Source organism: Cylas formicarius, unplaced genomic scaffold (genome assembly GCF_029955315.1).
Source record: "Cylas formicarius isolate icCylForm1 unplaced genomic scaffold, icCylForm1.1 PGA_scaffold_10__41_contigs__length_53128322, whole genome shotgun sequence".
Classification (NCBI taxonomy): Eukaryota; Metazoa; Arthropoda; class Insecta; order Coleoptera; family Brentidae; genus Cylas; species Cylas formicarius.
Genome location: NW_026844214.1, coordinates 7,703,337 through 7,721,503, shown reverse-complemented (window position 1 = coordinate 7,721,503; position 18,167 = coordinate 7,703,337). Strand labels below are relative to the sequence as shown.

The following is an 18,167-nucleotide window of genomic DNA, read 5'->3' as shown; positions in this document are numbered from 1 at the left end:
GTGAGACTCAAATTTGGGATAATCTGAGACGAAAAAGAGAAAAAGCATCACACCGTTGCTTAAAGAATCTTCAGAGTCACAATACTCTGATAAATTATTAATGTTAGCAAACAAAGGATACTTAGATCAATGCGTTCATCTTTCAATTCCATAAAGGCGAGCTGCCAAAATTTCTAAGAGGGAGAATATGGAGTCTAATATAGTGCTATAATGTTATCCTAACTTGGCTTCACTTATGGACTATATATTTCCGTTTATGTGAAGCGTGTTATTGTTACTAAATTGCTCCTCCGCACAAATTTCAAAGGCTGAAGCTGTCTAGTAGTTCTTCCCATTTTCTATGCTCCTGGGAGCTTTTTTGAATTGAAAGGGAGCGTTAACAACGAATTGAGTGTCGGTGCAGAAGGGAAATTAATAATTAATATCGCCCGTGACTTGGCGTTTTTTCGCGCCTTGCCATCTAATTGGGTTTCTTCGCCTTGAATAATTGTTTTCCGGCGATATGGATTTTTCCTGTCTTTTTATAGCCCGAATCTCTGTACACAAATCACGCTTAGCTGGGCAATATTAAGTATTGCCAACAACTATTGGTGTTATTGCGTTCGTTAATCGAAACAGCCAATTAGGGAATTTTAATATAGGCACCCTACTCGATAAAACTCGCAATTTTACTCGAATTTGCACGTTTTCTAATTTTCCGGGTATTAAATTTGGGTCGCGTCTTTACTGTTTAGTCGACCGCAAATAAAGTCCCTTAATTGACATTCAGCCCATGGCCAACTCAAGACATATTAAAAGTAATACATCATCTTTTGTATTAAAGAGAAAGAATTGCTTGAAAAGTCTGGGATCATTTCTCTTACGACCTTTTGACAAGAAAATACGCATCGCGATGCATCGGGATCCAGCCGGTTTCAAATAAGTCTTATTTCGAGCAGACATTTTTATCCTCACGTGAATAATGACATCGATTGAGTGTGGTTCACGACAAGTGGACAACGTGTTGATAAAGTTGGTTCATATAATTTATTGTCCTTATATTATTATATTCTCGTCAGATATATTTTCGTATGCCTAATTTGCTGGTAGCGTATACAGGGTTATTCATAAAGAATGGTGAATCTCTAAATTTGAGATAATAGACACCAAAATTTTATAAATTATATAATTGAGAAAGTCTCTATAGTAGAGCAATAAAAATTGGAAGTTTTAGGTTTTTTGACAGGTCAATTTAACTCTGCTTGTTTTTGACTTATTTGAAATTAAGAAGTTCAAGGTATTTTTTCTGCCTTTTTTAAATAAATACTTAAAAAATGAAAAGGTATGAGAAAAAATAATGATGATAATAGATAAATTAAATAGAAGGGAGTAGAAAATAGTATATTATGCAAGAAGTGCGGTAAACGGCATTTGACTTATGAGTTTAATAAACGAGTGAGTTAAAAAGTTTACCGAACGTGTTGCATACTATACTTTTTCTACGACCATTAGTTCTTGGGTATATTTTCGCAAAACACGAATACGTTCACTGACATGACTGACAGAATTGACAAACGTCAAAATTCAAAACGTGGGAAATATCTTCGAAAACATCCGATTGCTCCCAAACCCTTGCAGTAAAATCCCGGAAATGTCCGAAGTGACTCGGATTCGTGGGAAACTGACGTGGCAAAGCGACGCTTCCCATACCCTAGATCGGTGCGTAATTAGATATTTTACAGACGGGAGTAGAAAAATATAGTTTTTCTACACCTGTCTGTAAAATACCTAATTACCCAACGATCTAGGGTATGGGAAGCGTCGCTTTACCACGTCAGTTTCCCATGAATCCGGGCCACTTCGGACATTTCTGGGATATTATTGCACAGGTTTGGAAGCAATCGGATGTTTTCGGAGATTTTACCGCATGGCTTGAATTTTGACGTTTGTCAATTCTGACGGTTATATCAGTGAATATATTCGTGTTGTTTTGCGAAAACGTACCCAAAAACTAATGGTCGTCGAAAAAGTATAGTATGTTTGTACCAGCATCAGTCAAATTTACATGTCATTATGTGTTAGCTGGTAATCGTAATGCGGCGACATAACTATTTTTCTCATAGTGAGGTTTATATGAACTGTAATTTTGCTCAAGAAAATATTAGTGGACTTGCAGAGTGGTGAAGATATCTTCAACTATAGCCAAATCTTTACAACCATTAAGATGAAAGAGAAATAATTATTTCGTCCGAAAGCAAATAATGGTGCTCCAAAGAAGAAGATGAAATTTTAACTTATGTATCGGCAACTCCAGATTTGAGTAGTCATCGGTAAAATACGGCGACGATAAGTCCATTTACAGAATTTTCGGAAAAGAAAAACTCTATCCGTTTCATTATACTACTGTTGACCATTGACAGTATGTGCTCAATTTTTACAAAATATGCATATCGAAAATCCAAATTTTTACCGACTAGGCTACATTTGTGGTCATTTTAAATTGGCGGCTAATCTAAATGGGTCTCGTTATGGTAATAATTAATATTCGTTATTTTGTTGGTTTTCGTACCATTTAAGAAAAAACAACCTTTTTAAATGCAAATAAGTCGGAAACCGACTGAGTTAGACGGTCTGATCAAAAATATTGTTTCAATGAGAAATTAAAGATTTTTTCAAATTTTCAAACTTTGAACGTCCTGTATCTGATATTAGTATGCGGCATGTTGAGCTCAATCATAATATTTTGGTGTCTAGTACCTCTAATTTAGAGATTGCTCATTCTTCATGAATCGCCATGTAGATATATAGATATATTGTACCAAATTAAATTAAATTGAAATAAAATCATAATACAAAATAATTGTCTGGTGAGTCTTAGCTGTAAACTATCATTGTATCGATATCCCACCACTGGTTCCAGTTTTCGGAGATTGATTTCTTTTAGTACTCATTGATCATATTTTATGTCTCAATTTAATTGGTAGAATTGGTGGAAAATATTTTGCTCGTTGAAAAGCGCTCAATAATTTGCGCTACTTCATCGGCTACGACCGTCCCTTTTGTCAATCAAATTCTTCTGACAGTGATGGTTTTATTTTAAAAAATGCAGCACATGTTATTGAAATTCGTTGTTTTGGGTTATACCAGGTGTCCAAAAAGGAGGGAAACAAGGGATGCAACTTTGAAATTTTACAGGATAAATTCGTTTTTACATTATTTTTCCTACTATCTACTCTAAAATGCTTACTTTTTGGGTACGTTTTTGCAAAACGACTAACGTTGCACGTGACGATCAGAACTGACTTCAAAATACCATCAGTGTTTCAAATCTGCCGATAATATTTTATTACTTCTAATCCGGTGACTAAAGCCGCGGAAACGCTCGAATTTTCTCTCGAGCGTAGGTTTTAAAGCAACACTTTGGAGAACTCCTGATTAGTGCATAATTGGGTATTTTGGGGTCGGGAGTAGAAAAAATACCTTAAAACGACGGTATGATAACACTAAAGTCGAATTTGGAAAAAACCTGACGCTTAATGGCATGCCATCTGAATTTGTAAAAACATGGAGGTTTCCATTTAACATTTCATTCCATCACCAGTGGGATTGGATGGGGGGTCGTGTTTGATTAGGACACCAATAATTATGCGCATTAAAGAAAAGAATTTGAATTTCTGACTGTCAAATAAGAAAATTTACTTCAAATATTCAAATATTATCTATCCAAAAAATACTTTACTGAAAAATCGGACTAAAAAATCAAAGTGTATGTTTCAACCACTCGACGCGTGTGTTAGTGACTGATAATACATAAAAAGGAAGACAATATGTATGTATGCTGTTTTTTTTATGTACTCTAGGTGCTCTAAAGCATATGTTATCATGATTTCTGCTTTGGAAACGTTAGATGCTCTTTACTTGATCAAATGTTTTTGTGAGTAGGTGTGACCAAAGTTTACGTAACTGAAAACTGTGTCTTATGCCGAGAACAGCCCTGTTTCTATGTAAGTATAATTAGAAACTTAATTGGCCGTGATAATAATGTTCAGCGCTCAGGCGGTGAATCTAATCCGGCGGAAGCATTACGTTACATACTGGAAATGAAAACTATTTTCCATTTTTTCAGAGAAAACATTCGAAGCTAGTTGACACCCTATCCGCGCAGGGTTTAGCGGCGCTCCAAGCAATTTTGAGGCTGGGTCTCTCCAGTATCCCGCGGACTGTCGCAAAGATAACGGAAAAGCTCCCTCGATACTCAATCGGCGTAAATCGCGAAATTTCCGGCATATCCGGAAATTGTGGGAAACAGTTTTTGATGATCGTCGAAGTTAAAGTGTTCGGAAAAACTTAAGGTTAGGTGTATATCGGCGAAAACTTATCGCACTTTACGGATGGTTTTAAGGGAGTTTGTCGAGCAGTGAAAAGTTTTATATGCGGTGTAACCTGCAAGATAAGGGTAAGTGACTTTATTAACACGATATAACGCACACATCTCGTTAATAAGTACGTTCTGCTGTGTAAATGGTTCACGAATAGCCACAACAACAATTTAACAGAACAATTTTGTTTAGCTGTGGTATGTATTATAAGATTTGTGCGCTATCGCGTTGCGTTGGTATGCGTATATTTCCGCGTGGCGCTTTATTACACTTGAAAAAATAGTGTAACATATGTTTTTTTTATCTTCCCTGAGATTATACGGTTCAAAATATTAAGGGTATTTAAACATAATCTCATCTCTCTGATTTCCTTTCCATTTGTTTTCTTGGGGTGCTATATCTTACGTATGTTTATTTTGGTTGCGTGTTCTCCATTCTTATGGAGATTTTTGGAACTTAATTTTTTTGCCTAAGTTTGACGATTAGTAAGAAAGCTCAAAATGAAATTTTGAAAAATGTTGCGTGATATTCTTCACTTAAAGCGAGTGGCGCAGCAAATATGTGCAGGGCGTTTCCTAAGCTGAGGGCGATGGCTAATCAAGCCGGACTTCAGAAAAACGGCGGAAGTTCCGGTTCACAAATTGTGATTTCTCCAAAAATTTACTGACATTGTGTGTGTCGTCGGTGTTTGATGATATTGTAACGTTAACGTTATTATGAAAGTGCATATTGACTTAATGAAAGAGGAGGTTGTTTGTTTGGTTTTAATTAGCGTTAATAACGTTTTAACAGTTTTAACCGACGGTTAACAAAGAAAGCTTAAAAAAATATATAAAAAAAAACATTTAGAGCGTTCTGTAATAAAATCGGCAAATGTTATAGCCCTTCAGGGATAATGGTTGAGTAACTCTGGGCCCAAATTGTCAAGTCTCTGTGAATTAAATCATATTACAATTAAACTTATAAAAGCTGCTGTACCCACCGGTGCCTTAAATTGAATATTGTTATTTTTTTATCCTGGATTATGGTAAGTTATTATTTCTCTTGTATATTTAACCCCTAGCTATTCCAACTTTTATATCAGACCTTACGTCATTCGAATTTTTTTTCCGAATTTGGAAGAGACAGACTGGTCATAAGCCAAAACATGTCATCAATAAAAAGAGCAATAAATGAAAATTAAATCCTACTTATGCATGTTATAGTTTACGTTTTAAACGCAGCACTACATAGCGCTTATTGCTATGTAGAATACATTTGAAACATTTTATTAACTAGTCTAAATGGTCTATATTTTAAAACAGTTTCCGTATAAACGTTAATTTCAATAATTAATTAATTAGTAAAGAGTGGCAAGTGATTAAAGTAAAAAATGTGCTTTCTCGCATAAAATTGGCATCGGATCAAATATAAATTTTACAAATTTATAAAAAATACTGAAAATCAATTTACAATTTGAACAGTGGAAATTGTTGTTGTAAATTTGTACTCGTTAGTCCAATAATTAAAATCTTTTTTTTTTCAATATTCGAATCCTCAATTTTTTTTAGTTGGTTGGTTGGCCTGAAAAATTTTTAATGGTTTCTGCAGGATCCATCGCAGTAGCAGGATTTAGCTAAAGTTATTGGATATATTGATTGCTGTTTGCTCTTAACAAGATATGGACACAACTCTTTTTTTTTCAAATCAAATTAAATAAATTAATAAAAGCAATGTTTAAGATAAACAAACGCAAATTCTCTTTGACAATACCAATGCCAAATTAATAATTGGTTAGCGTCTATTTACTCAATTGTTGCAAAAGCACGGTCGAAATATAGACCAAAGTGATTCACGATTGAAGTCATAAATAAAGATAAACGCAATTTATGAATCCAAATCGCGGATATTTTTGATTACATTTTTTGGTGCCACTCTCGTTTATATCCTAACGAATTGATAAATAGTATTGGTCAATCGTTAATTAAAAAAAGGACTTGTTTTCCTCAGCCATGAGAAAAGTCAAATTAGTTTTTCTTTTAATCGATATCTTCATTTTTAAATGACGGAGTCTCTCTAGAGTGGACCTAAAAAATGTTTGAGGATAATGAAAATCATTTAATTAATTTTTTAACTAATTTCACCTAGTTTTTTTATTTTTGATTCAGTTTCAATTACTCGGATTTTAGCGGAAAGTTGATGGGATGTAGTCATAATACGCTACCTGAAGTTACAAAGTAACGAATTTAAAAGAAACATTTTGGTTAGTTTACTAATAGTATTAATAGAAAATATGATGGAAAATTAGTGATATACGGGCAAGACATTTTTCGGAACGCACGGTGAAGCGGGTTATTCAGCACTACCACTGATATCCGCTTTTGTCTTGTCCCTACCCAAAAAAAAAATTGGTTATTGGGTTTAGGTATGAAAGTTGTAATTAGTTTTTATAGCGAGGGTCCGTCAAAAGTGAATATTACTAGAAATACTATAAATTACATGGGATTCGAATTCGAAAAGTACTAGTTAGATATTTTCTCGGTTGATTGCTAATCCCTATCAAGTGAATAAATTTTAAGTAAAAAAATTTGTTCAAAACTTATCCCTAGCTTTCATAAATTATACAATTAATAAAGATTAATTTCTACTTTTTAATGCGATTTTCCTTGAAGCGAAGGAAAACTAAGATTGCACATTATACAACAAAGAAATCTTTATAAGAATTTTTGAAATATTTATCCATTTTGAAAACCGCACATCTTCAAATCATTTTTTTGGAGTTCTAGTTCATCCAATACTACGATCAATCTTCAAGTCCATGGCTTTCTATAAGTAATTTTAATAATAATAATATTATGTAAGTATTCGTATTTTTTATATTTAAAATAAGACAACACATTATTACGTAAAACTATTCAAAACTCTCCATTTCCAAGACCATGAAAATGTTGATCAAAATGTGAATTTTAAAATCATGATTCAAGTGAGTCTGAAAATTGTATTACTTTTTAACATTACAATTTTAACCAAAAACTTTCACAGTCGCCAAATGGAAAATCTAAATGAAAAGTAAACAAAAAATTCCTTTACTTGGATATTTTTTTATTGGCATTTGGGTTATGAAAGTTTTTGGTTAATAATTTACTGATATGACCTTTTCACAGTTTTGAAATTCCTATTTCCACCAATTTTGGAGCCGTGTAAAAAAGAACGCTGTGTATAGTTTTTGATTAAATTTTGAAAAATCCAGTTTTGAAAGATCCTGATTAACCGCGTGTTGTCAAATTAAAAAAAAAAATTGTTAATACAGGTTTCACAAAAATCATGTCGTGTGATGATCATCTCAAATGGAAATTTGGATGGAGTCCACCTTTGAAATCATACAACGCTATCAAAATTTATTGGGGGTCCCTAAGTCAAATTGAAACACGCTTTATATAGAGTGTTCGAAAAATAGACGGATGTATTTTAATTCGAAGTTTTTATAAACATGAATCCGCAAACGCAATGTTTTCAAGACACTAAGAATATTAGAACAAAAAACGGTTTTGTTACAATATGTAAAATATTTTTTGTCCTAGTTTTACTTTAACTATATTATTGTCAATGTCAATGTACGCCACTGTTTTTTTTGCAATTTTAGTCATTTCCTTTAATCATGTCTCGTTTTCGAGCAAAATAATAAAACTTATGAAAATTGACCTAACGTATTTTTAAGAACACTAATTTTTGAACATTTTGATGACAATAAAATTAGTTAAAAAAAATAATATTAAACAAAATGATAAAAATGGCTACCATTAGCGATTTTTCTAACAATCGTTTTTGTTTTCAATTTTAAGCAAAAAATGTTTTTCATATTTTTTAACAAGGTAAATTCCCCTAAAATATCATCGTCTACTTGACACTTTGTTTAGTAAACTGTGAAAACCGACATTTTGGTATTTATAAATTACAAATTGACAGGACGTACAGAGTTGCTATAAAAATACCTGGACAGGCATAATAGTTGCACAGTACTAATTTAAACTGTAAAAGAGAAGTACCTAAAGACAAAAATAATGCACACCAGTAATTTTTACTTCAAAGGAATCATGTGTTCTTGAATTAAAACCATTCACAATATTCCCTCCAATGGTGTACAATTATGTGTACGTGTACGTGTATTATTAATCAATCCAACTTTTACTTTATGTATCACTTAGTTGGGTCTTACCTACTAATAACGTGGGGGTATTAAATTGGGAATGTTAAAAGCACAAGGTGTTACAAAAACTAGGTCAGTAAGTCAATATGGTAAAAAATATGAATTTGTGTAGTTTTCTTTAATTATCTTGATAATTGTAAAAAAAAACGGGTGAGATAAATTCAATATTTTCCGAAAACAAAAATTTTACTTGAAGTCCATAGAAGTTCGTCAGAAAAAAACCGACCATTAATATTTTTATCATTATTTCTATAAGATTTTTGATTAAAATCAGCCAGAAACTATTTGTTTATAATTTGGCCTCTGAAAGTTAGCTTTCATATCCTGTATATCCCATTACTTTGTATGGTTAACGAACTACTTTTTTGTAACATCCTCTGTGTCTATTTGGTGCCTTAACATTAAAAAAAATCTCTTAAACCAAAGAAATATTTTTTTCGAAATATCTAGTTTGACTCCATCTGAATCTCTAGACGTCTTTTCACTGACAACACGTTGAACTTAAAATTCAGAATATTTCGCGTTCATTATAAATTATAATAGAAGCACCTTATGCAAATGTTAAGTTACATCTCCTTTTCGCATACAAACGTTCTTTATTTTTAACTCCGCGTTTAACCATTTAAAATGGGCTCTTAAAATTATTTTGTTGAATATGTATTCACTCGAAAGCCCTTTTCACTTACATTGACGAAATTAAACGATATTAACAGTTTTAACGCAAACCAACGAACTACTACTGCTACTACAGAAAATTGCTGCTTCCAAAACTTTACAAATTCCAACACGCATCAAATGGGAACGGTTGAACTGTCAATTGAAGAAGAATGCCTTGCGTATTGCGTTAATATAGCTAATGGCATTTAGGTATTTTAATTAAATTTGCTCCACCGGTTAATGCAAAGTTAATCAAAATGAGTGAGCTCTAAAATGAATGTGGTAATATCACGTTTGAGCATATTAAATATAATATTGTAAAATGGTAAGGCAATTCGTTTTATCGACTACGGAAACTGGGACATTACTGCAATAACTGTACGTTTTAGTGGGTATTTGTGACAACAATTGGTGTTTGCGACTAAAACCGACAAACTTTAAGAAGTTCGTGCCAAGTTTCCGGAGTAACTAAGATGATTAAAAAGATTAAATTAAGAAGTGACTGCGGCGAAACGAAGACAAATTTTTGCGCTTAGTATTATTGAAGTTATTATGGTTCGCCAACCTTCAAGCGGTTACTCTCAAGGGTTTTAAATTACCGTTTTACCTGATTAAGCGTTTTATCTCTGAACCATTTAACAAATCCTGTTCAATTTACAATAATGGGAATTGAAAATGCAATTGAAACAAGCAATAGTTGTTATGCTTGCTTCAATGATGATAAATGATAAATTTTTGATCGGTTCAGTTCAGTTTTAATTATTATAATATATAATAAGTTGTAGTTGAAGTTGCGCAAAGGAAAAATTGTTAAAACTATTCTTGTTCAATTCACATCTGTAAAAAAAATTGAAATATGAGATTTGCCAGAAATATTTAAAAATAGAATTTGTATAAGTGTCTGGAGGACTTCATAAACTTTTTGCATACTATACTTTTTCTATGTCTGGCTAGTGCATATTTCGGTATTTTAGAGTAGACAAATAACGAATTATTGATTCCAAAAGTTTACTTTCCTTCAGTTGCGTTAGGTAATTTAAAACAAGTCTTCCTTGTCTAATTCTAGGATGAGCCAGTACGAAGTGTGTTCAAAAAATAAGGTGACTTTAAAGTTTTTCAAAAAGTATTTAATTATTTATAAAAGTTAATGTTGTCCCCTTCAAAGTAATCACTCCAGATATAATACATTTGTGCCAACGTTTTTTCCAGAAGCACTTCTGGTAAGTACTTTCTGGTAGAGCCTTGAGTTTTTCCAGCGATTCTTTCTTTGTCTCCTCAATCGTTCCAAACATCCTTGCATGGGGTTTTTGATTTTGGGAATAGGAAAAAATCGCTGGGGGCCATACCGGATAAATATATGGTAGCTAAGGCATGATGGTGGTTTTGTTTCTGGCCAAAAAGTTAGACATAAGCGACGATGAGTGAGCAGGTGCATTATCCATGAATTCCGGACGTTTTCTTGGTATTGCTTCGCAAACGGCTCAAGATAATACTCTCTATTGACCTTACGATCTTGGGGTAATAACCAAATAAGCAAAACCTTGACATTTGACCGAACTTGACGTGCTTTTTTCGGTCGTGGCGATTCTGGGTTCTTCCATTGGGACGACTGGGCTTTGGTTTTGATTTAATAACCATACATTCATGATTCGTCACCAGTTATGACCATTTTAAGTATATCAGGAGCATCATTGATGTCGTTTAAGAGTTCTTGACCATTTCCTCCTTCGACAGTCCTTTTGTTCAAAATTAAGGAGTTTCGGAACAAATTTTGCTGCTACAAGTTCCGTTTTCGTCTTCAGCCACTTGTCTAATAGTGATTCGACAATTCTTGAACGCCATTTGTTTCATTTTATCAACGATTTCATTAGTTATTGAAATGCTGGGGCGTCCAAATCGAGGTTTGTCATCGGCGTCTTGTCGGCCATCTTGGAACAGCTTGTACCACTTATTAACATTTTTTTGTCCTAAGTAGATCCACCATATGTCGTTGTGAACATTTCGAGTGTTTGGAATACTGTAGTCCATTTTTTGCACAAAATTTTATGCAAATTCTTTGTTCAATTTTTTTGACCGCAGAAAATCGGCTAGCACACAAAACACGTCTAACGTTTCCGTCTCACAAAAAAATAATGTAAACGTGCAAACTAGATCAAACTGAGAACAGCCAAATTACAAAAGTCACCTTACTTTTTGAATATACCTCGTACAATATACATTTCTTTGATAAAATAAAAATATGTAGGTAAACTATTGTATTTTAACAATGAAATATTTATAAATGATAACAAAATGTAGAGGAAATGAATTTTTTACTGTTACATCAAGACTCGACGAGCAAGTATAAATGTTTTGTGTAATAATTTTCTCCAAATTTTGGATTTTTCATTTGATTGAATTGTATTTTTGCGTAATTATTTGTATTTATATATCATTCATCCCTGATTTTGTTTTGTACGTCATCCAACTTGTTTTGACATGTGATGTTTATGTTTACTGCAGTTTAATTTTGATTTAATAGTCACTCACCACTTTTGTAAATGCAATAACTACCAATATGTTTGAGCCTATTGTCACCACTCTTAAGTGACGAAGTATAAATTTATTCCTATACGTTAATACTACAGTCTACGTTTTTAGGAATGTTGAACTAATTTCGCACTTACACTTGCTAACTAAAGCCGGGATTGAGATTTCCTGTGTTTAATTGTTCCATTTAATTAAGCTTGTAAGCAAGTCGGGAAGTTGCTTTTGTATTCAAGAGTAAAACAAGAGTAAATAAAGTACGGGCTAATTTGGCTGATACGTTTGGAATCGTAAACATCTTGAGAATCGAGTGCGGAGGGATTTTTCCTAAACCGTAAACCATGAAAACACTTTGGCAGTGAACAGTAGATGCGCTTCATTCTCGTTTAAACGCGTCGACGTTTATTTGCTGCACGTGGAAGGAACTTACCAAGTCGCTTCGAAACTTATCCCAAACTTATTATCAGATTTAGAGTAACGTATAACTTGAATAAAGTTTTGCTTACATTTAAAATTCTCCACCACATTTTTTAATGCTTCCTCGTCGTCCGGTGTTTTTCCTGATTACTGGAAATTAAGTTATTTAACGCCAATTCACAAAAATGGTGACAGAGGCAATATTAGTAACTATAGAGGTATATACATACAAACTGTCATTTTCAAACTTTTTGATAAACTATTCTGTCAGCATTTTTCCTGGTACTGTAAAAAAATTTTGTGTGACAACAAACACGGGTTTTCTCGGGGTAGGTCCACTGTGACTAACCTGCTGACTTATCAGCTGGATCTCGGGCTTTTGAGAAGTCTAAACAAGTGGACAGTGTCTACACGGACTTTTCGAAGGCGTTTGACAGAGTCAGTCATGAGCATCTTGTTCGTAAGTTTCGGGCCATGGGACCGGGTGGTACTCTGGTGTTTAGTATTACCTTTTCTCGCTTAACTAACACCCTTCAAAATAGATATATTATTAACGATACAACGATAGAGTGTGTCACCAAAGTTAGGGACTTTGGAGTCATCTTTGACAGTAAACTGACCTTTTGGGATCAGCTGGAGGACATTGTTAACAAGGGCATGAGAGGTCTGGGTTTTATTACCCGTAATAGTACACTGCTCTCATCCGACAGTTTTAAAACCCTTTATTGCTACTTAGTTAGTGCGGTCTCCACATTACATATGTCACATTGATAGGTTGGAGATTGTTCGAAGGGCGTTTCTGAGGTCCCTAGCATATAGAGCGGGTATAAATATCTACAATAACTTTCACATTATGTTCTGGTATGTAAGCCTTTTAGTATAGTCGGGAAATTAGAAGAACCTACTCCGATATCTTGACGTTTTATAAAATTTTGAACGGTGTATGTAACTGTCCGGCTCTCCTCCAGTCCATTGATTTTAACATCTATCAAAGACGTCGGAGCTCCCCAATGTCAACTCTCCCAATAGCCAACTATGGCTATTTTTCTCCTTTAACTCGGACCTTGATGTTTTTTAACAGTTGCTCCCTTGATCCCTTTGCTGGCGGTCTTCGACTCTTTAAGACAAGATTAAAACAGGTGGTTGATTGTAGTTGTAACTAGTGTGATACTGTTTGTTTATGTTTCTTACTGTTTTTGTGTTTTTATATGTTTTATATGGTTGTTTAATAAGTTATCTAAGTTGTTGTTTAGTCATGTTTAGTCATGTTTCGTAAATTGGCTCAGCCGTTGAAATAAATAAATAAATAAATAAAACTTGACTTATTAGAAGCATTCAAGAACATAGAGCATAAGCTTATCTTACTTTATTTCAGCTTCTGGACTGTTGTAAAATACACTCAGCATTAAAGAAATTTTGGAGTTTTGGGCTGAATATTGTAATGATTGCCTTCAGTGTGATATGTTATCGAGTTAGTGGTCCACGATTTTGCCGTATATATTAAGTAACAGCGAGAATCATCTTACTCAGTCCTAAGGAAGTCAATAAAATTACCGAAACGTCGATCAAATAAAAAATTGATTTTCTTTAAAGTCAATCCAAAACCTAGCATTTCCTTGATATCTAAATGGAACTGTTAAATTATTGTTTTTATTTAATCAATATTACGTGACAGGTTCGAGGACATGAACTAATCTTTTTAGAAATAGAACAACAGATTAGTTTGGATGAAAGAGTTCTAAAACTTACCTCCAGTTCCCAGCCCGGTGCGAGTGAGTTATTTATCGGCATGAGTACCGTAATAAAATAATGAATTGATAAGATCGAAAATAGAATTTCCAAGAAGATTCTAAAAAAATTAAAAACAGAACTTATATAAGCATTGATCAAATATGTCAAATATTTCATAGTTTTCGGTGATCAGCTAAATGCTGACTTATACGCTCTTTTTGGTTTAGTTAACTACATTTCTAGAATTATTCTGTTGTTATTTTAACAAGGGTTTGGGGCTTTTGTTTATAAAGTGGTCTTGTCCACTCTGCCGTATCTGATGTATGCTAATGGATGGTTGCAAGGTTACAGTTAACAGCATCCCTGTACGACGGTTTCAAATTTAAATTCAGCTGAGTCAGGGCACTTAAGGTTTTAGCGGAACATGAGAAGTTTCTGGCGTACTAATTATAAAATTATATTCATTTTAACACTATTCTCATTCCTAGATTCATCAATTGCAAAGCCCAATGTGAAAATTGGGATTCACCGGATGCGCTTTTATATATGTATGTGTCAGTTAGGCCGTAAAACAAGGTCGCGGATTATGTCTAATTAATTTTACATTATTTTTTTACTCCATGCACCTCTTTATTGATTCCTACTGCTTGAAAATGCGAAATAATAACTAGAAAATTACAAAAAAAAATTAGAACATAACAATCCAATATGGAAAACTTGAAGTTATACGAATTAATGAGGAAATTTTGCAAATGTCTCAAATCTGACTCTTCTAAATAAATTAATATTGAAGTAAATAATACCTTTGCAATATTTCTAAGCGTATTCGTATCAATAGGTTTTAAATGTTGATTTTCATTTTATACCATAAAATTTAACAGTTTTATCACCTCTTTACGAAAATAAAATATTTGCCACTTCATTCTAGCGCCTATGTATGTTCGGAAACGCATGATTTTTCAGTTCTGCCGAATCCAATAGGTATGTATTGATCTCCTTGTTTAGCCAACATATAGTTCGTATCGCTCTCCGCATAACTAATTTAATTTCCTTATTCTACCCCTTTTGGAAAGGCTTCGGTTTATCTTTTGAATTTACCAATAATGCTCCTGAAGCAGAAAACTTATAAACCTATAAATTGCAGTATGCTATACATTTTTAGATCTGTCTTTTTGAAAACTTTCTGAAGTTTTTTGTTATAAAGTGGCTTTTATTGTGTTTCTGTGTGCGTATTAACTCGCTGACATAGATAACGAAAAGTTTTATCGTATAGAGTTAGAATGGTGTCATATTAAAAATTATTATTCTTAATCAGACTATCTTCTCTTTTTTCAATGTTATCCTTATTAAACATATACAAAAGAGGCTTTCATCAATCAACTTCCAGTGTTGCCAGCTTTAGTACTAATTTGCAATAAATGCATTTTTTCGTATCTTTACTTCTAGGTCATCCAAACTGACGCACCTTGTTTAATATAATACAATAATAGTAAATAATTTCCTTTCGTGCTCAAATTATAGGTCATAAAGGTCAATTAGTGAATATACAATATAAATTTGACTACAGTTCGTTCGCTTTAAACACATGCTAACTTTGAAATATCCGCAAGATTAATAGCAGCGAATGACTGGGAAGAGTTGGGCAAGGGAGCGTTCCGGGTTAGTGGGGCCTCGAAATCCTCAGTCAAATTCAAAATAATACTGAAAATTTATGTTCATCCATGTCATGGATGGGGTCGGATTCGTCCGTACCGATGGAAAATATAAGCGCCAAATATAATTTGCCAACCCAGATTTGCGGTGGATTTATTGCGTCACTGCTTGATAGAGAGTCTAGGGAATATTCCTTTCAGTATATAGATCAGGTCACGCGAAATCTTGTGCACAGTACTATAAAGTTCCATCGGCGTCCCTAACGTTTGCAAATACTCTATGTCATATAGAAAGTCATCTCGATGCGGCAATGCGGCGAGGCAAGATCCGATGCAATAGAAATAAAGGAAACAAAATTGGTGTAATTTTGAGAAATTGGCTAGGTATAAGTGGCCCACCGAGTAAACAATCCTGAATTTTTCATATGTTCATTACTTAAAAGCTTTTAAATTTAAAATGAATTTTCAGGCATTTCGCCCATGTGCTTGTCCGAAAAGAATTTTTGAGGTGAATTATTTTTAGAGTAAATGGAAGAACAAACATTCATTTGAAATCAATCAAAACTAGGTTACTGTGTGAATATTTTGGATAAAATCAAGAAAAATTTGTACAAAAATAACTTTTGCGATTCTGCAGACGTTCTGATTCGCCAGTATTTTCTCCTTTTTAACTCCAAAACTCTATAATGATCTTCAATTACAGTTAATGTTTTGGTTCTATTCATCTTAAATTTTTATTGTACGGTATAATTATCATTATTTCTTGTCCATATCTTTGGTTATAATCATGGACCATCAAGCGCATGCTCTTCTAGTTGATAACATAACTCATCAAAAATTCAAGGCCCCTATGGTATAAAGACTTTTTTAATAGTTTCGTATAGTTAAGGGCAGACAATGCTGTAAAATTGATGCGACTATGACACTTATTATCTTCTGCGCGTGTCCTTACTTGATGCACGGATATAGCTGCTAGAGATATAGAAGCCCTGCCTATGCCGATAATACAGGAACTTGTGAAACAATCATAAAAAAAATTGAGAAGGTCCATTCAAGATGCGCATGCGCAAGATTTAAAATCTTGTTTTTAGCAATAATCTTGTGGCATTCAATGTTTTCTCAAACTAAGCTTAGGAAAACGCATTAGGCGGAAATCGGTGTTTATAAAGAAGATGCGCTCATTCATTAGCTTTAATTTAAAATTATTTTACCATAAATATTAAAACCAACGGTTAACGGTGGAGTTTAGTGACATATTTAAAAATTAATTGTTATTCTTTCTTATAATGAATATTTATTCCAGTATCGACCTTTCTTTTGCGGTAAACAGCAAATACGTATATCCAAAAATTTTTTTTCAGTTGTACAAAATACGAAAGACATTCGTGTCGCACATGCGCATATTTGATTTCAAGTCAGAAATTAATGAAAAGTTCACTAGACTTTTTAATGTTACTGCTTGGTTGGTTGGACTTCAGAAATTCAGATGTCAGGTTTATGATAAACTAAAATACTAAGAAAAGAAAATGGAAAACTGAAGATTCCAGCTTGTTCAAAATATTTTAAACTTATCAAATATACAGGTTTATACAGCAAAGCAATACTTTTGCTTCGTTTAGTTTGTGGAATATATAGTTAACGAGGAATCAATTGTATTATGAATTTTTATTAGCAATACAACACAAATGGAAAGACAATTTAATTTACTAATTATTAATTTATTTTTTGTCGGACCCTTTTAATTTCCGTGACGGTGCAAGTGTCGAGAAATAATTTAATCTAAGTTCAAAAATAGAAACGAACGAATCTCTAACACAGTTTTAAACTTCAGCTTCCACCTAATGGAACAATTATACCAGAACGCCTCTCTTATAGGTAAAGTTTAAATCTCGAGGGTGGGTGTAGGGGCAGTGGAGAGGGTTCACCAGCGGAGAGTAATCTAGACGAAGGATTGTGCCAGGGTTAATTTCCGTAAATTTTACGAATGCCTTTTGCAAGTTTGGCCTTTATTTTGGTATTGTTTCATTTTGCAGGGGTGATGACCTATCCTACGTTATGAGAAGGGTGAAAGTGTAAACGTAATTTTACGAGGTGTAAATAGGTTTACAGGGATTAAGATCCTTTCATAACGTAATAATATAATGGATTTAATTAAGGTGCGGGAAACTGCTGATCTAGGCACTAAAAGTGTTGTTTGAGCCTTAACAAAGCGTAGCATAATGAATCAAAACTAACCCATTAATATTTATTTATAAAATTTGATGAGGTTAGAAAGTCGACTGCGGCAGAAAACTGTTGATTGCAAATAAAATATTGACCTGGTTTATTTCATGCTCCTGAAAGATGGACGGATCATTGGAAAATTCATAGTTCAGACTTTTTCATAACTAGCGTTTTACTTTTTACCACACCACCTTAAAATTTTCATACAAATCATCTATAGTGAACAGTGAAGATCATGGTCATAATTTTCATACTATTTCGCTGTTTTAAGGCTTCGAAATTTTTTAACTACTGCTCTATTTTTGAGGTTAGGTACCTAGTGAATACCATATATTCCCCGAACTAAAACAACACGCGTTACATTTTCGGGACTATGAGAACGAGTGGTTATGTTAACGTTAATTATGCAACGTTTAC

At 33.4% G+C, this 18,167-nt stretch overlaps 1 protein-coding gene across 2 annotated transcripts in view; it reads left to right on the top strand.

Annotated features, from left to right (window-relative positions):
• The first annotated feature begins 4,209 nt into the window (after nt 1-4,209).
• The window catches only part of LOC132699489 (limbic system-associated membrane protein-like), a 410,528-nt gene continuing 396,570 nt past the window's right edge, over nt 4,210-18,167 (top strand). For both annotated transcript variants that reach the window (XM_060666249.1, XM_060666242.1), the window contains exon 1: nt 4,210-4,435. The gene's annotated coding sequence lies outside the window, so the exon portion shown is untranslated. The remainder of the gene's footprint in view (nt 4,436-18,167) is intronic.